The sequence below is a fragment of the Myotis nattereri genome, assembly GCF_964212035.1.
Source record: "Myotis nattereri genome assembly, chromosome: 1".
In the NCBI taxonomy this organism is placed as follows: Eukaryota; Metazoa; Chordata; class Mammalia; order Chiroptera; family Vespertilionidae; genus Myotis; species Myotis nattereri.
In genome coordinates this window covers 25477577-25504064 of record NC_138075.1, presented here as the reverse complement: position 1 = coordinate 25504064, position 26488 = coordinate 25477577, and the positions used below count along the sequence as shown (strand labels likewise).

The following is a 26488-nucleotide window of genomic DNA, read 5'->3' as shown; positions in this document are numbered from 1 at the left end:
CTAGTTCATCTTTTACATACTCTAAGAGTTCTATTTTAAGGTCCTTAGAATCTTTTGGAAAGCCAATGGGCGCCATGTTGACCTTTGCAAGTGTCTCTCTACAGACACTTCAGATGACACAGCCTTGTCACCGTCGGCAGATTTGGTAGTAGCGTCTTTGCCACCTGCAGGCTGTTGACAGGGTGCCCTTTGTCTCTGCCCTGCTCCTCCAGCCCCTCCCTCCCCTGCTCCCTCTGCACACGTAGGCTAGCCCCTCTCCTCTGGGAGCAGGTGCCTGATCACTCAGCTGAGAGTCCTGGGGTTGGATATATTTATAATTTTAGAAAGGTCACCTGTACATATACTGTATACCCACACTCTCGGCAGGGTCACACCATTTCTGCAGAGTGGCACGCGCATGTTCACACTGGGTGGGAATGAAGAGTGCCTGTGGTCGCCTCGCATCAGGGCAGGGCAGGTCTGGAGACCACATGCACTAGGAGCGATTTGTTTTCAGGGCTCTTTATATTTAGATTCGTAAACAAGAGATCCTGGACCTCTGTGTACTTGTTCAGGACCGGTGTTTGCTTCTGTTGGACTCTCAGTTGCTCTGACTGGCTTCCATGAACTGAAAGCAGGTAAAGCAGCCTTTCTCAGTGTTTGAAGTACATCAACGGACTTGTGGGGAGATAACTGTAAGGAAGAACAGGCTGCGCACCAATGTCTTAGGCTTCGTTCACGGCAGCTGACCTTGGTGAACCTCTGAGGGGTTCCTGGTGCGCAGAGTTAGAAAGTCACAGTACCTGAAGTTAAACGTTTTCGTTGATTCATTTCTTTCAAGGGCAACTGACTCTCCAGGGGAGAGGAAAGCATTCTCCCCCAAAATGGATATTACCAAGTGAAATGAGGCCAATAGAAAGTTGCTCATGACTCTATTTCAACCCTCGCGGGGTGTTCACAAAAAGATTTTCTAACTCTCTTGTCTTTGAGCACAGAAATTAGAGAACACCTACCAGGAGTGAAAGCAATTCAAGCATCCAAAAATAAATTAGCTTCCCTCTTGAAATCATGAAGTTCTAGAGAATTTTCAAGTTTACAACGCTTGGTCTCTCCCGGGGAAATGCAGAAGGCAGAATTAATTCTGGTTTTGCTAATGTTCCTGCCGGCTTGTGTCAACCATTTAGCATTGTGATGTCTTCGTTATCCCATCTGTCAGCTTGAAGAGTCTTTGATGTAGCTCAATATATTATGTTTTCAAGAACTTCTCAATACTACATTCTGGTGCTTGGCAACTGTCGTGGATGGATTTGATGCACGTCTCCCTGATACCTGCCAGGAGGGAGCTGGAGGGATGGCCTAGAGAATCTTCTGGTAAATCCAGAGGATCACATATAGGTTGCTTCAGTTTGGGAGAGTGATGTTACAGCTAGCTATCTCGTTAGAACTGTGGAAATTTACTTTCAAATGCTTCATATGAGGACATTAGGGTTGGCCAAGTGCATGTGAAATGTCCTAATCTGGAAAACACTCAGGGATTGATAAAGTGAGTGGTGTTTAAAAATAGGGTTGGTTAAACTCTGGCTAGGTGGCTCAGTTGGTTGGAGCCATCATCCCATACATCAAAAAGTTGTAGATTTGATTGCTGGTCAGGGCACATATCCGGGGTGCAGGTTTGGTCCCCAGTCAGGGTATGTACAGGAGGCAAGGGATCAATGTCTCTCTCTCTCTCTCTCTCTCTCTCTCTCTCTCTCTCTCTCTCTCTCTCTTCTCTCTCTCATCAGTTAAAACAACAACACACAAACAAAAAAAAAACAACCCACAAAAAACATATCCTTGGGTAAGAACTAAAAAATAGGGGATTAGTTAGGGTGGTGGCACAGGACCGCATTTTTGCATAAATGAGGCATCAGAAAGCTGGCAAGCCAAGGAACTCTGCCAGCAGGGCAGGATTTTGGGTTCAAGCCCATTGACCCCATGTCTCTTTCCATGGTATGATTCCACCTGGTTCAGCCACAGGCCTGGTGTTTCAAATGGAGCATATTCTGCTGGGTGCTTGGTGTACTGGAGGGCAATATGTTATGTCATGTTTCATGGTTCTATGGATCAGGCATTCTGGCAGAGCTCAGCCGGGAGATTCATTTGTTCCTTGTGGCATCGGTCAGGGTTACTTGGTGGTTCCGGTTGGCAGCTGGGTGATCTGCAGGATCCTAGATGAATTCATGTGCATGCCTGGTGCCTTGGTGGGGATGGCTGGGAGGCATGCGCAGCTGGAATGCCCACTGGAACACCTGTACCTATAGGTGGCAGCCTCATTTCAAGAGAGGAAGTGGAAGGCTACAGGTCTCCTAAGCCTGGGCCTAGAGTCACTCCTGTCATATTCTAATGGCCGAGCAGCTACAAAGCCCTCCCAGTCTCAAAGGAAGAGAACCTAGACCCCACCTTGTAACAGGTGGTAGAGCAGAGGTGGCTGCCATCTTTAATCGACCGACACTTGCCTTCTATGTCATCCAACCTTCAGTATTGTGCTGTTTTCCCCAAATTAGATTGTCTCGTACATTTTTGGCACTTAGGGCAGGATTCACAAATATTCATTGAAATTAAAAGAGTTGAAGGAAAGTTGCCCCCTTCAACCACTTTCTCAAAGAGATGTCAGGACTTTGGGGAGCCATTTGTAGATTCCTCTTCTAATCTCGTTGCTTAGGACTCAGCATTAAACTGCTAGTCATTTCCGGATTTCTTCCCAGGTATGGCAGGTTGGGGACATGAGGCATTTCTCTTCCTGCCCAGGGCTCACCCGTGTCAAGGCTGAGCCAGGGAGCAGCTCTCACTGTCAGGCTGAGTGAAGGCTCATTACTGCCCAGGTCAGGAGGCCGGCACACTGTAGCCTGCAGGCCGCTCAGCTTACCTCCTGCTTTTGCATCACCCATGAGCTGATTGGGTGCTGATGTGACAGGGGGAGGGATGCAAATCATTATGAGCATTAGCACCAAATATAATTTTTGTCATTCCAATTCCATGGAGCAAATGACTTACTAAATGACAGAGAAGAAACTAATTACTAGAACTGGGAGAAGAATGAGAGACTTCTGTTGTTAGAAGATTCTTAACACTTGAATCTCTTCTTTCAGCCCACTGTATATTAGTGAGTCTTATATAAGCAAAAAAAAAAAAAGTAACTTTGCCTCATAGCCAATTAATTTCTACCCTGAAGCATAGAATATGATTATTTCTGTCATTATCATCAGTTTCCAGAGCCACCGATGATTCAGTGACATTCACACGCTCACACACACTCGCATACGCACATGGGAACATTTATCAGAAGGATCAGACTTAACTTTTACGAGTGATAATTTCCCCCTAATTATTCTGCAAAGGCTTTTTAAAGTATTTACATTTTGTATATTAAAATTGGCTGGCATTTAGGCTTGTCATGTAGGGTGTTATTCTCATATCCAGGGCACTGTAGGAGACACTCCAAGTAGCCCGCTCCAGTCCTGGGTGAGCTCACCCTTGGGGAACCCCGCAGGTCCCTTGGGTGGCCCTCTCTTGTTAACATAAGAATGACAAGCTGATCCCTGAATGCGAATTGCTATGATAGGGTATTGGGAGCTCTCTTTCCCTCTCCTATGCTATATTTTTAAATTCCACGGCAATTTTTAAAAAGCTCCCCGCATGGTTTGATAGGCAGTGAACTTTCTCTCACGGGCGGTTTCCACCTGAGGGAATGGAATCACACGCCCCATGATGATTTTCTTACTTCCGCCCACTCTCCATTACAAGTCAATGAGGCAGAGACTGCGCCCGTATGCTGACACCCGCTTTGTCGCATGTGACTTTTCAGTCACTTTCCCCAGAAATAGGATTTCATTCACCAGTTCCTGAAAGTTACTCGTGACTTCCCACAGACTTTGCAGCAGTGACTCATTTACCCTTGGCTTGGAGAGAGAAAGATGTTAGGTGAAGAAGGATGGGGGTGGGGAGAGGGAGAGGGGAGATGGGTGGGCAGAACGCCTGTGGCAGAATCCTTCCCAGCAGGCTCTCACACCTTCAGTGCTACGCGCTTTATACCAGGAAAGATGCCACCTTGCATGTCATCTTGCTTGACTCTTATAACTCTGTAAAGTAAATAGATATTACTGTATACCGAGAGGGGAAATGGCGGATCAGGAAGGTAAGTGACTTGCCCAGTGATGCACAGCAGGAAATTAGACCTGATCTTCCTGCCAACATGTGCTCCGTTAGCCTGTTTCACCTCATTCTGTAAGTGTCAGTGCCATCTTCCCAGGTAGGTGCTCAGGTCAGATACCTTGGTGTGACTGTTTCTCCTGGGTTTCTCTGGCATTCTGCTTTTAGTCCAGCAGTGAATCCCTGCTGGCTTCACTTGTAAAATATACCCAGAATCTACCACCTCTGCCATTCCCACCCTGTCCCAAGCCACCATCTCTCCCCCTGGCCATTGTGCCACCCGTCTACCTGGTCTCCCTGCTTCTGCCCTCGCTCCTCCAAATTCAGTTCCCAAAACACAGGAACATAATCAGATCAAACTCTTGACTAGAAAGCCCATTTTATTCGGCATAAAAACAGAAGTTCATACAGGGGGCTACAATCCGCCTCCAAACCCCATGATCCCTCTGGCCTTGTCTGCCATCACTGCCTGCTTGCTCACTCCGCTTCAGTCACACTGGTGTCCCTGCCGTCTTTTAAATATCCAGGGCCTTTGCACTTGCTATTCCCTCTGCCTGGAACAGTCTCTCCCCAGGGAACTGCATGATTTACTCTCTAACCTTTTCCGTGTCTTCGATGAAATGATGCCTTTTCAATGACAGTCCTATGTAAAAACTTTTCCCACTCCCTCCCACCACACCCAGCATTCCTTATCTCCTGTATCTGCTTTATTTTTCTCCATAGCACTATAAGTAACCTGACATGCTGCATGTCTGTTTTCTACTAGAATGTAAACTCCATGAGGGTATGACTTCTGTTATTTTGGTACTGGGTCCCTAATACCTCTCAGTGTGCCTGGCACTGAGTAGATGCTAAGTAAACTCGAATGAATAAATGAATTGATGAATGAGTGAGTCAATCTTAGGACTTGACATCCACGCCTCTCTGCTCTTTCCAGATTCCCACCATGCTGCTGGTTATTTTTAGATGATTACATTGATAGGAAATAGGTCGTTTCAGGAAGTAGCTGAAGAATGCATGTATAGTAGAGGAAATTGACCCCTGGTTTCTGAAATCCATTTGGACTTTGATATTCTGCAATTGCAAAGTCTGATTTTTATGATAAAAAATGGTTTCTGTGTCCTAGATATGAGGTGTCCTTGGGCTACGGATGTCATCTCTTTGGTCCTTGGCTTTCCTGCCTATAAACTATGCAAGCTGGTAGGCAATCATTACCCTTCAAAAATTATGTAAAACAACCCGCTGTTTACTTTGTGTTAGTTCCTTCTGAATGTGTATCAAAGGCTTAAGTTTTCTGAAAACCTGAACCAAGTTTTCTTTTTCTTGATTTATTTTCTCACAGTCCTAGATGTCCTATCCCCAGCTGCATGTCCATACGCTTTGTTGAAACAACTGAAGACAAAATTGCACTGAGTGCTGAGCTCTCCCTTAGCCTATGTCTGTTGTTTGATAAATTAGTTCTAAGTGCACAGTCCTTGTTGCCAACGCCGGAGGTCACCACACTCATGTGCGCACGTGGATGTATCCACTCTCGCTCTAACCAATAGATATTTCTGTTTGTTAACTTCACATATAGAGTAACACTACAGGCTACCAAGGAATACTAGAAATAGATTGGAGATCTTCATGCTGGAAATCTTGGGATTCTGTGAATTGGTATGAGATTCCAAGTTCAAAAGCCATCTTAAATGAGGGGATGAGTGTTAACATACCAGTTTGGCTTGATTAACATTGTGGGTCTATTGTTTGTTCCATTCAAGTAGAGGAAGGTGCATATGGAAACGGAAACTCCACTGTCCTAAATCCACAGCCTCAGAGAGGTTGAGGTGTTCGAGATATTAAAAAATGTTTAAAATCTTGCTGAACCTCCAATGATTGTGGTCTTGTCCCTTGGGTTTTTAATGATAAGCACCTGAAGACAGATCTGTTTTAAATGCCATAGTCATCACATTTGAGTAAGAATTTGTTGATTTCCCTTTAATTATGAGATTTTAAAAAGTGTATATTTTTAATATTTTATAGATGACGTTATATAATAAGGGAGAATATATTTTTTTCCTCCAAAGGAACACTTCCTGAATTTTATAGAGGAAAATACACGTTAAAAACAGCTCGCACTGGGTACTCCTCTCCCCCATTTTATCTCAATGAAGTGCTGCATGGCTTCAAAAATCTCTTGTGAGATTTCAGCTGATGTGCAACTTCTCTGGCAGTCAGTCATCATCTAAAACGAGGTCCAAGCCCTCGGTGCTGGTTCGTGGAAAAGAATGAGTCTGGGTGACAGCCAGAACAAATGGAATCCTCTAGGGCAGGGGGAAAATAAAGACAGAGGAGATGAAATGGCATAATCCCAGGCGCCGCCGATGGGAAAGGGTGGGAGAGAGGACAGCCGGCGAAGACTATGATGTGTTGTTTGTTCCTTGTCAACTGTCCAGCTTTGCGGGTGTCACCCAGGGACACCGTCACGATTAGCATGCAACCAGACGCACACAATGACTACACAGTTTGGCTTAGTTGGTGGCAATAGTTGAGCCTTAAACAAAAGCAGTTTCAGTGGCAGACCTTGCGCCAGGCTTTATTCAAGAGAAAGGCAATAAATTAGTTTGCTGTGACAAGCTGTTTCATTGTTGCAACCAAAGTTTGGACTCCCAACGCTGCCTGTCAGCCAGGCCTTAAAATACATCTTCATTTGTTGTTGGGCAGGTGGGGACCATACGTTGTTAAAGAATCCTCTAATACATCAATAGCCATGATTCCAAACCTCGATTGCAGTCATCCCCTACCCCAGCCCTCAATGTGCCACAATCAACAATGTACAGGACACCAAAAGTTAGGTAGAAAGCCTTTCTTTGATTTATGTGCTGTATACATACTTCTTTGAGAGCTGCAAAGAGACATGGGGCATTCTCTTGAGGTATTTATTTCAGTTCTACAAACATTTATTGACCACCTACTGTATGTCAAGCCTTATACTAGTTGATGGATGAAAAAGTTGTGGTTAGAAAATCCATGTTTTTCGTTCAGGTTAACAGTGTAAGAGAAGTGGCATCAATCATGTATGTGGGAGAGTTAGGGGAAGGAGAGGTTCTGCTTTGGAGAGAGTGAGAAACTTCTGTATCCATTCCCCTTGTTTCCATTGTAGATTTGACCAGGCTCAGACCTGGTCAGTAGTCAAAAGCAGCTTGTTGGAGAATGGTGCCACCCCTTCCACATAAGAGCACAGCATTTTAACATGTGATGGGTTTGTATGGAGTCACTGCAATTTTGTACCAGTTCTCTAAGGCTGCTATAACAAACTAGAGGCCTGATGCACAAAATTCGTGCAAGAGTAGACCTTCACAGCACCCGCTGCCTCGGCCACCCTTGCAGCCCCGGCTTCATCCAGAAGGTCGTCCGGACGGTTGTTCTGCTGTTTGGCTGTTCGGTCCATTTGCATATTATGCTTTTATTATTATAGATTACTCCAAACATGGTGGCTTAAAACAATATGAATTTATTGTCTCACGGTCCCGGAGGTCAAAAGTCTGACATGGGTCTCATTGGGTTGAGATCAAGGTGTTGACAGGGTGTGTGCCTTCTAGGAGTTCTAGGGCGGGGGGTGCGGGGGGTCCATTTTCTTCCCTTTTCCAGTTTCTGGATGCTGCCCTTGGCTCATGGTCGCCTTCCTTCGCCAAAGCCAGCGACAGTGCGTCAAGTCCCTCTCATGTGGCATCACTCTGACCTTTCTGCCTCCTCCCAATTTTAAGGACTCTTGTGGTTACATTGGGTCTAACTGCTAATCTAGGATAATCTTCCTAGAGAAAACAGGATAATGTCCTATTTTAAGGGCAGCTGATCAGCAACCTTATATCCATCTGCAATCTTAATTTTGTTTGTCATGTAACCTAACATATTCCCAGGTTCTAGGGATTAGGACTCGGATGCGGATATATTGGGGATGGGGTGGAGTATGATTCTGCCTACCACAATCATCCAGTCTCCAAAACCACTGATAGGGATATATACTCTGGACTCAGGAGAGAGGAGCATTACCTGGCCTTTGCTAAGAGTGACCTCATCTCATCACCCAATGCAACTGAGGTTACTCGTCTCACCATACCCAATGCAACTAAGCTTATTCATCTCACCATACCCAATGCAACTAAGATTATTCATTTCACCATACCCAATGCAACTGAGATTATTCATCTCACCATACCCAATGCAACTGAGGTTACTTATTTAAGGAAAAAAGGATAGGCAGAATGTTATATGGAAACACCACGTGCCTTGTTATCAGCAGGCTTTGATTTTCATTTCTCTTTTTGTAAACAAACTGCTGAATGCAGAACAGAGGTGGAGGATTCGATATTCTCAAGTCCCCTTTCACTTTCCAGCCCTTCTTGACTCTTCACTGAAAAATAGAGAAAGTCTGGTCTATTGAAAATATATTGCCAACATTTCAGCCACGAAATGCTGGAATAGTGTCCAAATGTTGTCTGTATCCATCTCAGTGTCTGTACCCATTTTACTCCCTCCTGGGTCCTGTCCCATCACCCTGCCCCTGATGACTGTTATGCACAATTTCCATCCCCAGTCTTTTTGTCCTAAATTGGAGATTATGCCAAAAGAGTAATGCCAGCGAATTAGATGAATTAGAGCTAAAATTGTGGCTCTACAGTGGAGACACGGCTTTAAGAAAATCAACTTGGAGGTGTATGAGGTCACATATAATTGAAAGTGAGCATTCTAAAGTGACTGGAGAAGGTTGAGTCAGGCTTTCAAAGCTTGCATAATGGGTTAGAAACCTGAGCCTAAAAAGAAATAATACGTATGTGGGTCATTAGATAACCTCCTCCCTCACTACCTTTTTTCCTTTGATCAAAGAACTCCACGTATGCACGTAACTGGATCATCTCTTCTTCTCACCTTCCCTCCCCGCCCTTAATCACAACCGAGAGGAAAGTTTCCAGTGAGGCATTAAATTGGGTCAATAGCCAACACAGCATGAGTATAGACAGCAGGCTCAGCAAGTGGTATATACTGTGCAGCCAGCATTGATAAGCTATTGAATAGCGCAAGGACCCTATTAAGATTTAAAGTAATAACAAATGAAAGGAAATATGGTTACCAGGAGCTGATCAATGTTCCTGCCTTATGGAGGAATTAGATTCACTGACTGACTTCTAATGCCTCCAGTATTATCTCTCGTGGTAACTTTTCCCCCCAGAGCCAGCCTAAAGCACACCTAGGAAATGTCTCCTTTGTAGTTGCTCAAAATATAACTTTGGGTGGCTGCAGGCAGACCTGGAAACATAAGTACAGCAGATACACGGAGTTTCACCCATTGGCAAAGGCTGGCATTAATTCAGCGTAAGAAGATGTAGAAAAGACATCCTGGACCCTGGTATGTGCAGCTAGAAGTGGAATTTGACCAGGTGTGTATATGGAAACATGCCCAGCTACAAGCGGGCAGATGTTCTCTGCTCAGGTGTATAGATGCTTCAGAACCATTTATTTGCTACTGCACTGCAATGTGCCCTCACCGTGCTGATATGGGACTAGGGTAGCCCACACGGTTGATGGCAATGTCCAGACTCTTCCTGGAGATCTGAGGGAGGGGGCCATTCCTTCATTTGTCACACCCAGTTAGGGCGGTACCAGACAGTTATTTGCCCCAGGCAAACCTGCAGTAGCCAAGACAATGGATTAGGAGCAGTTCGAGCCTCAGTCCTTTCTAGGCCCAGAAACACCTTTCCCTCTGACCGAAGAACGGGGATCATGCTCTACTTGAGGCTGTTAGGTCAGTCCTGATTCATCTCACCCCCTGCCAGTGCTGTTGGAAATCAGGTGTAGGTCCATGAGCTCTTAATCCTCTGCCCAGCAGTGCTGCATCCAAGGCTTGGGGGGTCTGCTTTCTGCCATCAGTGACCACATGATTAGGGCAGCTCAACCCCCACCACTGGTACTGCTCCAGGCCTCCAATATTGAGCCCCAAGGCCATAGGGATTTGTTCTCTTCAGGCCCAAAGGTTGCTCAGCGGACAAAATAATGGCCCTCAAGGATGTGCGTGACTGAATGCCCAGAACCTGTGTATATAGTGACTTTGCAGGTGTAAATTAAGGATCTTAAGATAGGGAGATTACTCAAATTATCTGCATGGGCCCAGTGTGAAGAGGATGACAGGAGGGTCAGAGTCAGGGAAGGGATTGCAATGGCATGATGGGAGCAGAGATCAGAGTAAAGCCATTGCTGGCTTTGAAGTATGAAGGGGCCATGAGCCAATGAATTCAGGCAGCCTCTCAAAGCTGAAAAGAGCAAGGAAATGGATTTTGTCTAGAACGTCCAGAAAGAACACAGCCCTCCCACCCATTTTAGACGCCTGACCTCCAAAACTGTAAGAGAATAAGTGTGTTACTTTAAGCCAGTTGTTTGTGATGATTTATTACAGCAGCAGTAGGAAACTAATGCAGTTTACCTTGTTCCCTGCCTCAGGATTAACCACTTTATTCATTACTTTTAAAAAACACAGTAATTTCCTTCAGCAGAAAACTTACCTTAAACCACCAGAGTGAAAGTTTGCCACTTGGGTTCCAGTGAATGCCACAAACCAATCCCGGGGAGGGTCAACTTGTCTGCTCCCGTGTTTTTTAAATACTACAATTAACAAAATGCTCATTTGTCTGGTGTGATGGTTATATTTTGAGGTTTAGTTACGATTTCTGCTATTCTGATTTTCTAAAACTGTTTTTAATCAGTATTAATTTTGTGATTAAATGACATAATAATGTAAATTTCTAAAGAAAAGAGAAATTTGTCATTTCTATAGTGCCCTAGTCTTTAATGGGAACATGAGTGTTGTTGGCCTAAATAGAACGTGGGGGAAGAATAGAGGAGCAGTGCTGGAATTGAAAGAACTAATTACCTCCTAGACCAGGAACAATGCACGAGAGCGAGTCTGGCCTGTAGATTTCCACTTCGTCATGAGTTTAGTAGGCAAAATTGTAAGAGGGCCCCTAAATCCTGCCCTGCATAATCTCTGGGTCTATGAATAGGGTGCATCTTACTTCTTTTTAAAAATATATATATTTTTTATTGATTTCAGAGAGGAAGGAGAGAGGAGAGAGAAAAACATCAGTGATGAGAGAGAATCATTGATAGGCTGCTGCCTGCATCCCCACACTGGGGATTGAGCCCACAACCCAGGCTTATGCCCTGACCTGGGAACCAAACCATGACCTCCTAGTTCATAGGTCGATGCTCAACCATTGAGCCACACCGGTGGGCTGGATCTTACTTCTATGATTAGATATGTTATTTAGTCCAGACTTTTGCAGGGAGGTTATTTGGGTGAGCCTGCCCTAACCACAAGAACCATTGAAAAGCAGAGAATTTTCCCTTAGCTAGAAGCAAAAGAGGAAATCAGACTTGAAGCAGGAGAAGGACTTGTCATGCCATTGTTGGACTTGTAGGATATATTAGTGAAGCTGCTGTTTCACTTCTGCCCTCTAAATTCCACACAGGAAAGTCTCCGGTGGCCCATTCTAGTCAGAAAGATACAGGGCAGGAATTCTGGGAAATACAGTTGACATACTACAAAGCCACCATATTTCTCTAAAGAGAAATATGTCTTGGGTCAGGGGAGATGGGAGTCATTAACGGCATTAGATGAACAACTGATGGCCCAGGAATAGAACTATGTCCTTTGGCCCTTTACTGGTATTTGTTGATGAAAAACTATATCCTTGGATATTGGTACAAGTAAAAGTGATGGGGTATTGGTTCAGAGTTAAAGATGTGGGAATGAGAAAAAAGGTGCAAGGATGGGGATTGTAATGGCCTATATTAAATATAGAAATATAAAATAGAGAAGGGGGGAAAGGCCGAAATAACAGAACAGAGTGTATTAATGCAGAGTAAGGCATATTTGTGTAGCAAGCTAAGAAGTGAGAGAGCACACAACATTCTTAGGGAAAGAGAAAACCAGTGGGAACTAGATACATTTACTTCATGGACTCACTGATGTTGAGTTTCTGCTACTAAAGGTACCAATTAGAGGTGTGGTTGCTGTTCATTAAAATCCTATATAATAAAGAGGTAATATGCAAATTAACCCTCATGCCCTTGCATCATCACAAGATGGCCACCCTCATGTCATCACAAGATGGCTGGCAGGGGAGGGCAGTTAGGGGTGACCAGGCCTGCAGGGGAGGGCAGCTGGGGGCGATCGGGCCAGCAGGGGAGCAGTTAGGCATCAATCAGGCTGGCAGAGGAGCAGTTAGGGGGAGATCAGGCTGGCAGGCAGAAGTGGTTAGGGGCAATCAGGCAGGCAGGCAGGCAGGCAGGCAGGCAGGCATGTGGTTAGGAGCCAGCAGTCCCAGATTGTGAGAAGGATGTCTGACTGCCTGTCAGACATCCCCCAAGGGGGTCCCAGATTTGAGAGGGTGCAGGCTGGGCTGAGGGACACCCCCTGCCCCCAGTGCATGAATTTTGTGCACCAGGCCTTTAATGGTTAACATATAACTCCTGTCTGAAATTATTTGAGGAAGGGGGTGTGAAGTCAGCACAGTCTCCATGCCCGCACCCCAAACACTGAAGATATTTACCTGGGTTTCAGACGAAGGTTCAATAAAGGAAAGGATGCTATCCTTCTTGAAGGGGCTGGAGGCAGTGGGTAAATTCAGAACTGAAGGGTTGAAGCATTACAGCAAACTTCAGAATAGATGGATGTGTTTTGATATAATGGGGAGTGGAGAAAGGAAGCAACTAACACAGTTTATTTTAGAATTAAAACTCTGCAAGGCAAAAGAAAGTGGCATGAGTGACCCCTGAAGTGGGCTGTGTGTATATATAGTACACATAGTTTAAAGCTCCTGGTTCTCTCCAATTCATTCATGGGTATTAGGTTAGTCTGGGTTCCCCTGAGAAACAGATCCAATAGGAGAGAGGGAGAGAGAGAAAGAGAGAGACTGATTATAAGAAATTTGCTCATGGAAGTATGGAGACTGACAAGTCCTAAGATTTGCAGTGCAAGTCAGCAGGCTGATGACATAGTTCCAGTTTAATGGCCATCAGGCTCGAGACCCAGGAAGAGCTGATTTTTCAGTTCCAGTCTGAAGGCAGGAACACACACACACACACACACACCAATGTCCCAGCCCAATGGCAGTCAAGCAGGAAGAATTCTCTCTTATTCAGGGGATGGTCAGCATTTTTTCTCTATTCAGAACTTCAACTGATGGGATGAGGCCCAACCACATTAGGGAGAACAATCTGCTTTATGCAGCCTATCACTTTAACTGTTAAACTCATCCAAGAACACCCAGAAACACCCAGAGTCATGTTTGACCAAACATTTGGGCACCCCATGGCTCAGTCAAGTTGACCCATAATATTAACCATCACATTATGGTACAAAGAATGTGCCTGTTACAGTCATCAAGTCATACTGGCCAACCTGCTATAGTAATCTTGGGCTCTTCACATGTGAAGTGAAGAGGATGTATGTAGCTCCCAGAACCATTGTAACTGCTAATGTAGTAACTCAACAAACATCGTGAGCACCAACTATATGCCAGGCACTATTCCCCACACTATGGACACAGTAATGAAGAGAGACCATGTTCTTGCTCTCATGAAACTCACAGTGTAGTGAAAAGAGACAGATCAAAGCAAATAAATAAATAATTGATTGTTGAATCTCTCAATGCCAGTATCCTAGAAGTTGTACATTCACTTGCATCCTGGGAATTAGTTGTCGGTTCCCTTCTTACTGATGCTGAACTAGAGGCTGCTTGCTCGAGACCTCTCTGCTGCCAGGTATTAAAGGTGAGACTCAGCCCAGGTCTTCTGGTCCAGCACTCACTATGCAGCTAAAGCCCTCTTCTGACTGAGAATAGAAAGCTGCAGTTCTCACAGACTCATAAACTTCAGTAGAGTACATTACCTCAAGTGGACAGATGGTTCTGACTTTATTACTAAAAAAACAATAACAATTTAGGCAAATGTTTAGTTGATGACAAGAATTATAAACATGAGCCTAATTAATGGATTTGCTGAAAGTTATTGGTGGCTATGAATACAGAGATAGTTATTGGTGTATTAATGTGGAGAGTAAGGCATATGTAGCAAGCTAAAAAGTGAAAAGTAAAGTAAGATTCTCAAGGCAAGAGAAACCACTAATTTATTTCATGAATTCAATGGAATTGAGTTTCTACTACTAGAATGGCAATTGCAATCCTATCAAATAATAGACAAACATGGTAATTAACCGTACCTCTGACACGCTTCCCATTGGCTAATCAGGGCGATATGCAAATTAACTGCCAACCAAGATGGCCGCCAGCAGCCAGGCAGCTGAAGCAAACAGGAGGCTTGCTTGCTCCAGTGATGGAGGAAGCCAAGGTTCCCCACCTGCCGCTGCTGGGCTCTGAGCTGCACTCTAAGAAACAATGTTGCAATTATAGAAGCTAAACAAACCCCAGAAACCTGCTTTCAGCCGGCCCGGCCTCAGAGCTGGAGCTGCAACAGCTCCATGAATTCATGAATTCATGAAATAAATTAGTTTCAATCATAGAAGCTAAACAAACCCAGATACCTGCTTTCAGCAGCCGAGATCTCAGAGCTGGAGCCAAGCCTCAGAGCTAAAGCCGGCTCTCAGTTCCAGTGACAGCCATAGAAGGTAAATAAATCCCAGAATAAAAAAAAAAGAAGAAGAAAAAAAGAAGAGGTTGGGAACTTCAGTCACCCGCCAGCCTGAAAACGGCCCTCAGCCCCTCACCCAGACTGGACAGGCACCCCAGTGGGGACCCCTACCCTGAAGGAGGTGTGACCAGCTGCAAACAGCCATCATCCCCTCATCCAGGCTGGCCAGGCACCCAAGCGGGACCCCCACCCTGATCCAGGACACCCTTCAGGGCAAACCAGCTGGCCCCCACCCGTGCACCAGGCCTCTATCCTATATAGTAACAGGGTAATATGCAAACTGACCCTAACAGCAGAAGGACTGGGAATGACTGGTCACTATGACACACACTGACCACCGGAGGCAGACGCTCAATGCAGGAGCTGCCCTCTGATGGTCAGGGAACTCTCACATGGGAGGAGCTCTGCTCAGCCACAAGCCAGGCTGATGGCTGCCAGTACAGCGGTGGTGGTGGGAGCCTCTCCTGTCTCCTCAGCAGCACTAAGGATGTCCGACTGCAGTTTAGGCCTGCTCCCCGCTGGCAAGTGGACATCCCCCAAGGGCTGCCGGGCTGCCAGAGGGATGTCTGATTGCCATCTTAGGCCCAATCCCCCAGGGAGTGGGCCTAAGCCAGCAGGTGGTCATCCCCCAAGGGATCCCAGACTGCGAGAGGGCACAGGCTGGGCTGAGGGACCCCCCGCCCCCCGAGTGCACAAATTTTTGTGCACCAGGCCTCTAGGAAAGAAAATAAAAGGGGATGGAGAGATCAAGGGACATGGGAGGAGAGGCCTCTTCATTCAGGCTGGTCAGGCAAGGCCTGTGTGAGGGGGTGACTTTGAGACAGGGCCTCCAGATGCAGAAATCTGGAGGAAGCCCTACAATTGTAGGAGAGGGACTGCAATCGCAAAGGCCTTGAGGCAACAGAATGAGCTTGCTGTGCTTGGGAACAGGAAGAAGAGTGGCTGGAGGTTGGTGAGCAAGTGGGACATGGTAACCCCCTGTGTCTGGAATGGTAAAGAGAAGCCAAATTCTTCAGTGCTTACAGCCCACCCAGAGGGACTTGAATTTTATACAGAGTACAGGAGAGGCCACTGGGAGATTGTAAGCCGGACTGAAATGATCTTACTTGTCTTTTTTTAAAAAGTCACTGTGATTATTATAAAGGTAGCATCGCTTATAGGACATGTCCAGATGTTTTGCTCTTTTTAAAGATTATTGTGTCCTGAATCACTCCTGCATTCCAGACTTGAAATGGACCAGATGAGGAAAAATGGGGGACTTCTGGAACGTCAGTAAGAGTAGGGAACTGCCCAGATCCTGGCTCTGTATAGTCCTTTGAGTAGTGGCTTCCATGAGAGGTGGATGTGATGGCAGTAAAGTCCCATTTGTCACTTCTCTCCATCGAACATCCCTGACCTTCATACAACCCTTTCCACTGCTTGGTAACTGGGTAACAGTAGATTAGCATCGATTCGTTTTCAGGTCTTTATGACAGATAGTCAATGTGTTACCCTTTCCAGGTAACAGGGTTCCTTAAACCATTTGAAATGCCCAGATTGTCATAAAGCCCTTAATATGGGACTCTATCAGAGTTGGGATTACTGAGTCTATAGCATGCCACTAGGAGAGGGGTGGGAAGGCAGGATGGAACACAGAGGCAGTGATGGCCACCTGCTCTGCCCAAGCCTGTGCTAGGCAGGATAACAGAAATATATGTGTAATTTTATAAGTCAAGAATTGTCCTTCAACCCTGGCCAGTGTGCTTAATCTCTCCATCCCCTTGATCTCTTGATCCATCCATCCCCTTTTATTTTCTTTCCTAGAGGCCCGGTGCACAAAAATTTGTGCACTCTGCGGGGGGGGCGGGGGGGTCCCTCAGCCCAGCCTGTGCCCTCTCGCAGTCTGGGACCCCTCGGGGGATGACCACCTGCTGGCTTAGGCCCGCTCCCTGGGGGATCATTCAGTTGGTTGGGCATCCTCCCATGAACCAAGAGGTTGCTGGTTTGATTCCTGGCCAGGGCACATGCCCAGGTTGTGGGCTCCATCTCTGATGGAGATGTGCAGGGGGCAGCCGATCCATCCATGTTTCACTCTCTCACTAATGTTTCTCTCTCTCTCTCTCTCTCTCTCTCTCTCTCCCTCTCCCTCTCCCTCTCCCTCTCCCTCTCCCTCTCCCTCTCCCTCTCCCTCTCCCTCAATAAATAAAAAGTCTTTTTTTAAAAAAAGAATTGTCTTTCAAAAGGTACTAGAAAACTCAACTCTGCTGGCATCTTGGATTCTTAAAGTAACAACATAATATGAAAATCATTCGTTAATACTATTGAATGAGAGAGACCCATTGCTGGAAACAGACTTTATATTTGACCAAGTTCAGCCTCCAATACTAAGATGAGTTGCCTAGGGAGCTACCCCAGGGGCAAAAAGCAGGGAAGAAGGGCACATTGGTCTGGTTGCGATGGAAGAGGAGTAACCCCAGTGGTCTGCCGGAGTCTGCCAAGTCAAAGAGGAAAGATGAAATTGCAGTCCGGAGAGAAGTCAGTTATCATCTGGGGAGACTAGATTGTGTGTTGAGCTGAAGGGATAAGTCTAGTATATGATGGTGGATGGCAGTGAGGGTTGCTGGCGCAGCAGATTTAGAGAATGAAGTGAGGAGTGAGGGTTGGGGCACTTTAGGAGGCTGAGAGTCTAGGAAGCATGGACAGGAGTGCCTGGCAGAGGGGTGGCTCCCTGAAGACTGTGTGTGTGACACATGAGCCTAATTAATGGATTTGCTGAAAGTTAGCGGTTGCTATGAAAACAGAGATAGTTATTGGTGTATTAATGCTTTTGTCATGGGTTTTTTATCCTGCCAGAAATGCCTTGCAAAGACATTTGGGGGGAGGGGGGTATTCAGTAGGATATTTATTTTTAACATTTTATGTATTTATTTTCAGATTACCTTCTTTTTCAATTACAGTTGGCATTCAGTGTTATTTTACATTGGTTTCAGGTATGTAGCATAGTAGTTAGACAGTTATATAATTTATAAAGTGATCCCCCTGATAATTCTAGTACTCAACTGGCCCCATACATAGTTATTACAATATTATTGACTATATTTCCTGTGCTGTGTACTTTGCATCCCTGTGACTATTCTGTTACTGCCAATTTGTACTCGTTAATCCCTTTACTTTTTTCACCCATCCCCAAACCCTGTTCCATCTGGCAACCCTCAGTTTGTTCTCTGTATCTATAAGTCTGTTTCTGTTTTGTTTGTTTATTTTGTTCTTTAGATTCTAGATGTAAGTGAAATCATATAGGATTTGTCTTTCTCTGTCAGACTTATTTCACTTAGCATAATACCCTTTAGGTCCATCCATGTTGTCACAAATTATAAATTTCATTCTTTTTTTTATGGCTGAATAATATTGCATTGTGTATACAGGGTGTCCCAAAAAATGTATACATACTTTAACAGCTGATAGCTCAATTTTGCGAATGAAATGTATTTTAATGAACACTGCTTTTATAATTATTCAAAGTGTGTGTATATATATTTTTGGGATGCCCTCTATGTACCACTTCTTCTATTACCAAGATATGAAAGCAACCCAAGTGCCCATCCATAGATGAGTCACTTAGATAGAATTTTTAAAGGAAGTTCATTTCCCTGGTTTGTCTCATTTGGGGTACTTGAATCTTGATTCTAAGACTTTGATAAAATCCACTTGGCCTAGGTATTTATAAATGATAAATCTAGGGGAGTCCTTAAAATAGTGATGCTATGAAGATGGCAAAGGGCTCTATTGAGCCATTCAACCCACATTTTAAAATGAGGATTATTACCAAAGTATCTATATAATAAAAGCCTAAGCGACCGTATGGCAAAATAACCAGAACGACCGGTCGCTATGATGTGCACTGACCACCAGGGGGCAGATGCTCAACCCAGGAGCTGCCCCCTGGTGGTCAGTGCACTCCCACAGGGGTAGCACCACTCAGCCAGAAGCCAGGCTCACACGGGCCTAAGCCAGCAGTTGGACATCCCCTGAGGGCTCCTGGACTGCGAAAGGGCACAGGCCAGGCTGAGGGACCCCTCCCCCTCAGTGCACGAATTTCGTGCACCAGGTCTCTAGTATCTAATAAACTAGAAAGGATTATACAGTATTTTCTGACAGCATTCTTTAAACTCTCTCTACCAAGGAATTGATTTTAACCCCCAAACAGCAGCTCTGAGAATCATTTTTAGTCTAGTGTGGGTCTTCATTTTGGTATCTCCTTCACTGTGTGTTGATTGATTTCTATCCACCTGATCTGGAGAGTGCTGGCTGAGGCAGATCTCTGAACCTGCCTGCTCTCCCTCTCTATTTTCTTTGGCTCCCATGTTCTCCTATGGGGTTAGCTCTTTTTCTTTCTTTCTTTCTTTCTTTTTTTTTTTTTTTTTTTTTTTTTTGCTGTGATGTTGAAAGCTTGTAATCAGGATGAATCCTTTGTTGGTTAGAACCCCACCTTGCGATGAATTGCCCATTTCACAGAAGCATGAATGTCATGCTGCTTCCTGGACAACACAGCTGAGTGGTACTTCCCACCCCTAACCTTGGCACAAGTTCCTCAGCAAATTATCATTCAATCTCTCATGCCCGGTATCCTAGAAGTTGTGCATGCACTGCATCCTGGAAAGTAGTTACCAGCTCCCTTTACTGATGCTGAAGCAGAGGCCGCTTGCCCGAGACCTGTCTGTTACCAAGTGTCAAAGGTGAGGCTCAGCCCAGGTCTTCTGACCCCACATCCAACCCTCTTTATGCAGCCAAAGCTCTCTTCCGACAGAGAAGGAAAGCCCGCAGCTCCCCAACACTTGTAAAACGTAAATGGAGCACATTACCTCCTGTGGACAGATGGTTATGACTTTAATACTAAGAAAACCTATTTAGGCAGATGTTTAGTTGATGGCAAGAAGTGTAAACATGACCCTGCTTAATGGATTTGCTGAAAGTTATTGGTTGCTCCTTGTCAGAACTGTTGCTTTTATGTCACGCCTCAGATTACATACCCCCAAAAATTAAGAATGAAGAAAACTGGCATTTAAAAGGTTCAGTCTTCACCATCAAATAGAACTCTTGATTCCAAAAAGAATGAGCTATACAGTTCGGTGTGGAAAATCACAAATAAGAAACGGGGAGTGGAGAAATCGGAGGAAGATGCCTCTCTCTTCAAACAAAATGAGGAAATAAGGGAAATGACTGCAAAGAATTCGGCAGGAGCATCAGGCCATGATTGGACTGATCTCCGATTCAAGCGTTATACCCAGCATACTGCAGACGCCCGATTCACCGTTTGGGCTCATGCTCAAGAAGGCAGCATCATTGCCATGTCACTCCTTGACCTCTCTCCCCTCTCTCCCCCACCTATATTAGGCTTCTCAGGCATGGCTCGCTCTGCCCTCCCCATTCCCAACAACTCCCTAAGGCCTGCACCTGCTTCAGTCCAGCAATGCTTTCTTCAGACCTCCTGCAGGCCCCTTACTCCCCACCCCATTCCTTCGGACAGCTTCAGGTTACAGTAATTTGGAAGTCCCCTTGAACTCAGTAAGCCCCTTATTGAGTCTCTGACTTTCAAATGTTCTCAGACCCACAGGCTCCTCCCTTCTAGTTGCCACCTTTGAGGGTTAATTTGCTGATACCTCAGTGTTGCTTCTGTTGCTGCAGAAGCAAGTGGAAAACAAGGCATGTCGTGGGAGAAAATGCTATGCTTTTATTTATAAATCTGTCCTCATAGAGGGTCTTAAAGGAAACATTTGCTCTGCACCTATCTTACCACATCCTCACAGATGCTAGTTCCTTCAAAGCATCTACTCCTGCCCGTGAAACCTTCATGGCTGAGTTGAATTGTTCGCAGCTACCATATATGTGCGAGGGGAGAAGGGTTTGAATCTGGCATCTTTTAAATGCAGACGGTTCTTTCATTCCACAGATTCTGAGGATCCAGCATCTCAAGGGACAACATATGGAGGAGCAGTTGTGTGAATTTTCCTCCTGTTTCTACTCTCCCCAGATGACCGCAGCCTGTCCGCTGTCTCCCCTCCTGCCTGTGGCTCCAGCCCACACTCTAGCCATCCCGCCTGCCCTGGCTGGCCTGGATCACATGCTTGTAATTGATCTCCCAGGTCCAATTTTTCAGCTTCTCATTCCTTCTGTCATTAATCTCAAGCCCTTGGCCAGGGATCCCTGTGTGACCTTCCGGTGCCAATCTCCACCCCCACATCCTCAGCTGCTTCTCTCTCGGCCCTGTTCCCAGACTGTCGTTTCATCCCACCTTAGGCAATTCTGTTCATTCTTCATGGCTGTGTTCAAACCCACCTCCTTCTCTCCCTGGTAGAAGTTCGTAGTTCTTTTTATAATGCTTCTGAAGTCCTCCTCTTACACCAGCACTGTAGCCTGCGTTTGTTCTGCTCTGTATTAACGTGGCTTGCATGTAAGTCTTTTCTCCCCACTGAATTTAACATTCTCCAGGGTTCGGTCCACGTTTCATTCATCTCTGTAACCTCGCCGTACCTAATAGGGTTCTTTGCACAAACCAAGTGTTGAAAAGTGTGGAATTGAGAGCAGCAGGCCCAGCTTTCTGATGCTCTGGAAAGATACAGCTAGAAAGGTGGGGCAGATTAGCTTCTCCAAGGATGTGAGGTCAAGGCTGACTCAAGTCTTGTTCTAAGAAAGATTTTCTTTCAGTATCCTCGTCACTTCACCATAGCAGGTTTGAAAAGAAAAGTTGGCGCTGAACTCATCAGTAGTACTTACTGAGTGCATGAAGGTATCAGGCCAAGTAGAGCATATAATATGTTCTCTTTTTCTTAACTTTAGGAACTGATCCTTTTTCAATGATTTTCATCTAAGGCTTCAAAGTACATCCTATTGTTAACCCTGATGTAGTTGTCCATGAATGTCTGACTGAAAACACACACACACACACACACCCTGGTGTATATATCAAGGTGGTTTTTAAACTCTGGTGTTAGGTAGCACATTCCAACGGAACCCACATCTAAGGGACAGGAGCACAGTAACTTGATGGAACCAACTGCTACAGAGCAGCATAAATCAGACCGTCCCAAACCAAGGAAGCTTTGGGTGGAGATCCTCACACAGAGAGGGGTGACGCCTGCTTCTTCCGGTTCATTGGTTTTCCCTGACAGCATGGAATCAAGTTAATCCCTACCAGGGATTCAAGCCTTGCATTTAGTAAATTGATATTCAAGTCACAAGCACAGATTTGACACCTCTGTCTGACTGTTGTCTGCCCTGCTCCTCTGTCCTCTGGCACAATGACTGGGACCTGTATCTCAGATGTCAACCACTTCGCTTTGCCTTATCGCATGCACAGAGGAGGAGTGACAGCTACAGCTCCTGCTGCCAGAGAAAGCCACAGACTGCAGGAGGCGGAGCCTAGCTGAATAGAGAATGGAATTAAAAGTGGCCGAGGAATCCCGTATACTTAGAATTATCCATATCTGCACAAGAGGGAAAGGGTTAGTCTTGGTATTAAAACAAACCTTTCTTTTCCCCGGGCTATGTTCAGTTTGCTTATATTATTTTCCCCCATCATACCGTTTCCACAGTGCCCTCTACAGGCTACTTGCAAAACTACAGTGCTCTCAGACCTAGCCACTTCTTTAGTAATTCCTTCTGTAGGATGAGCCGAACCCAAAGCTTTCTTGATGTAAGCAATATATTGCTGATCTGTAGCTACTTAAGAACGTAAACGTGAGCCGTCCCATTCCACAAAGAAATCGATTTCTTTGTAAAGACCCACCAGCTCCTGAACTGGAGAGAGAGATCCGGGCTGTCCTGCAACACACGATGCAGAAACCCTGACCTGGGCTACTGGATTGACACCATGGTAGCATTTTCTGGACATTTTCTGACAGCTCTTAGTCTCATCTGAAATGCTCTCTCATGCGCTCTTAGAGCACACTGGTTTTTCTTTGGTCATATTTTTATTGTGGTTATTCTGTATCTATCAGAATTTCATCCTATTTCAGCTCCTTCTTTTCCAAAAACAAACAAACAAAAACAAACCAACAAACCCACAAAAATTACTCTGGGCATGTTCGTTTCTTTTATCCCTCATAAATAAACCCTAAACAAAAGCATGCATATAATTACATGAAAGGAGTGTTTTCTTAATAGATATTCCCATCAGAACCTGCCCCCCTCCCCCATCTATTTTGGCTCATTCTAAGCTACTACCATATAGCAAATTCAACAAGACTGTGTTTTCATCCCCAGTTATTACGCATGATCCCTCTGCATGTGGAAGATTACTGAGGCAGCACAGAGAAAGAGCAAAGCAACAGATGAGGCCTATTTTCAAAAAACTAAGGAACTGGTGCAAAACGTCCCTCACGTTGTGCTGGAGTGAGGCTCTGCACATTTCTCCTGCTGAGCTGGGGTTTTGCTTTGGTTCTCTCCTCCCCAACCCTCCCTCACAGGGAAACAGAATCGCACATATTCTTATAGTCGGGAGACCTGATTTATCCTCCCAGAGGATAAATTGGCTCAGTCTTTTGCGTGGAATGAACTCCTATGGGATCCCAGCATTGCATTGTGTTTATGGGCAAATGTTATTAACCAAGTGGCCCAAGTGCTCATTCAGTTCCAACCCTTGAGTTATAGATTCTGTACCGAGTGGTAGGTTCATGAAATTATTTAGGCGTATGGATCTAAAGAAAAGGAATAGCAAACATGGGCTAAGCCAAGGGTCAGTGAACTCTTTCTGTAAAAGACCAGATCAATATTTTCAGCTTGTGAGCCATACAGTCTCTGCTTGACCCAGCTAGGGCAAAAGTTGTCACAGATAATAGCAAACAAGTGGGCATGGCTGGGTTCCAATAACCTTACCTACAGAAACAGGCCTCAGGATTTGGCCTGCATGCCTTTGTTTGTCAAGCCCTGTGCTCAGTGATTGCAGGGCCAGAGACGAGCAGGCTGGTCCCTGCGTGACGGTGCCCAGTCAAGGCAGCAAGTGGGGCCAGAAATACAACCCAGGCTCTGCTTCTCCCCACCTCCTCCAACAAGGGGCACTTGTTTCATTTTGTGCAAAGATACCCGCTGCTCCCAGGCTGTGTCCAACCAGAAGGATCACCTTTCCTAATGTATTAGGCAGAGTCCTCCAGAGAAACAGAACCAATAGAATGTGTTTAATAAACAGGAGATTTATTATAAGGAATTGGCTCACACAGTTATAGAGGCTGGCTAGTCCCAAGATCTGCAGTGTGAGTCAGCAAGCAGAGGACCCAGGAGAGCTGGCCGTGTAGTTCCCAGCCAAGTCCGAAAGCCTGAGACCCAGGAGAGCTGATGTTTCTGTTCTAGTCTAAAGGCCGGTGGGCTCAAGACCAAGGAAGAGCCAACCTTTTGTTTGGAGACTGAAGGCAGGAAATATTTCCTCTTACTCATTGGAGGGGCAGGTTTTTTTGTTCTACTCAGGCCTTCAGTTGATTGGATGAGACCCACCTACAGTAGAGAGGGCAATCCGCTTTATTCAGTCCACTGATTCAAGGGTTAATCTTATCTAGAAACACCCTCCCAGACACTCCTGGAATAGTGTTTGAGCAAATAGCTGGGCATTTCATGGCCCAGTCAAATTGGCCCACAAAATTAGCCGTCACACTTAATTTGCAAAAATGTGCCACGTCTGTACCGTGGTGCTGCGTACTTTGCATTTCCTGGTGGGCTCCATTTTCAAAAGTAGGGTCCCGTGACATCTGTTTTAACATCCACGTTGCTCTTCATAGACACCATTACCGTGAGCACTGTCATCGGGACCATTGGACCACAAGGGAGGGTCTAAAGAGAAAGGAGGGGACAGGAGATAAAGCACAACAGGCTATGTGACATAGGAGGTGGCATCCGTTCCCTCTCATAAAACCACATAGGATCCCTCTTATTTGTGCCTCTTTTATGGCTGCATTTTCTCACCCACTGACACGTAAGCATGGTCTTCCCAAGCCCTGGCTCAAAGGGTCCTTGCATTTCAGACATTTGCACTCTCACCTCCAACCATCCAACTAGTCTATTGCTTGTTGTTCCAACCCCAGACTGGAGAGAGAGGAATCTGATTTTCCTGGATTAAGATTCAGGTTAACCTTCGACCAATGGGATTCTCATACAGAGCACTCAGCATGAGTAGTATGTAGATCCAGCTAAACACATGCACACATATACGTCTTCATATTCAGTACTATCCAAAAAGAGGGTGCCGTATGTACCTGGAGACTGTGATAGAGGGAATAAAATGGGAAGGAAAAAGTCACTTGCAGCTGGAGAGCTTAGAGCAGGGGTGCGCAAACTTTTGACTCGAGGGCCACAATGGGTTCTTAAACTGGACCGGAGGGCCGGAACAAAAGCATGGATGGAGTGTTTGTGTGAACTAATATAAATTCAAAGTAAACATCATTACATAAAAGGGTACGGTCTTTTTTTTTTTTTTAGTTTTATTCATTTCAAACGGACCGGATCCGGCCCGCGGGCCGTAGTTTGCCCACGTCTGGCTTAGAGCCTATGAACGTTGAGCATTTCTCCAAAGTGTTGACAAAATGATATCAATCATCAAGTCGTTTCATGCCTTTTGCATTTAACCTCAGAATCTTTTGCTCTAAAAAGCCTCTCTCAGTAGGGATAACGGAGCGGATGACCTTAGAGTTCATGTTTGGTTGCTTTATAATGTGCACTGGCTTCTATCTCGCATGGAATGTCCTCTTGATTTTAACTTCCTATTTTTAGCTTCTCTGTATATTGTGTTATGTGTTCACTCTCCCTCTCTACCCCTGCCCCCCAGAGATCCATCCACACAAGTCTACATAGAAACATTTAATGCGGAGCTGGAGCTGTTTTCTGGGGGTGTCGGGGGGGGGGGGCACCTGTCATCAGCCTGCTGTCACCTCCCTACCAGCATCCTCAGAGGCCTGGGTGGGAGTGGGCACAGGGAAATGGAGGTGGGACTTGAATTTCTTGACTCCTTAGGTTATAAGCCATCATAGGAAGAAAGTGTATCCAGGACAGGAACCTTGACTTGGCCCCTACATCCTCACCCACTGGCTGGCTCATATTTGGCTCCCAATACATGTTTGTTCAGTGAGTGAATGACCAAATGGCTGGTGAATGAGTGAGCATGCTGTGTCTCAGCAGATGGGTCATGAACTGACCGAATGGCTTTTCCAGTTTTTCAATGTGATTGGAGTTGGCAGCCTGTATGTTGGCACTTGGTTTAGAAAAGTTCCCTAGGCCTGGTCCTCATGCGGCATTGTGAACTTTAGCTTGGTTACTTGGCAAATATAGTTTTATTATTAATTCATGCATTTGAAAGAACACATGCATCGAAAGCAGCGGCAAGCCCTTTTAGACTATATGCTCTGTTGAAGGAAAATCGCCGGTGTTGATGGCAACAGATGGCGCCCTCCAATCTCTGGTCAAGGCCTGTGGATGGGGAGAACCCACCATCACAGGTCACCTGCATCGTCTTCTCTGTGAGTGGCCAGAACTGTATTATCAATATTTAAAAAAATATTTTTATCAATATCAGAGAAGAAGGAAGAGGGAGAGAGAGATAGAAACATCAATGATGAGAGAGAATCATTGATTGGCTGCCTCCTGCACACCTCCCAGAGGGGATGAGCCCACAACCTGG

At 45.4% G+C, this 26488-nt stretch overlaps 1 protein-coding gene across 11 annotated transcripts in view; it reads left to right on the top strand.

Annotated features, from left to right (window-relative positions):
* RGS6 (regulator of G protein signaling 6) overlaps positions 1-26488 on the top strand; it is a 488382-nt gene that overhangs the window by 277921 nt on the left and 183973 nt on the right. The gene's annotated exons all lie outside the window — the stretch shown is intronic.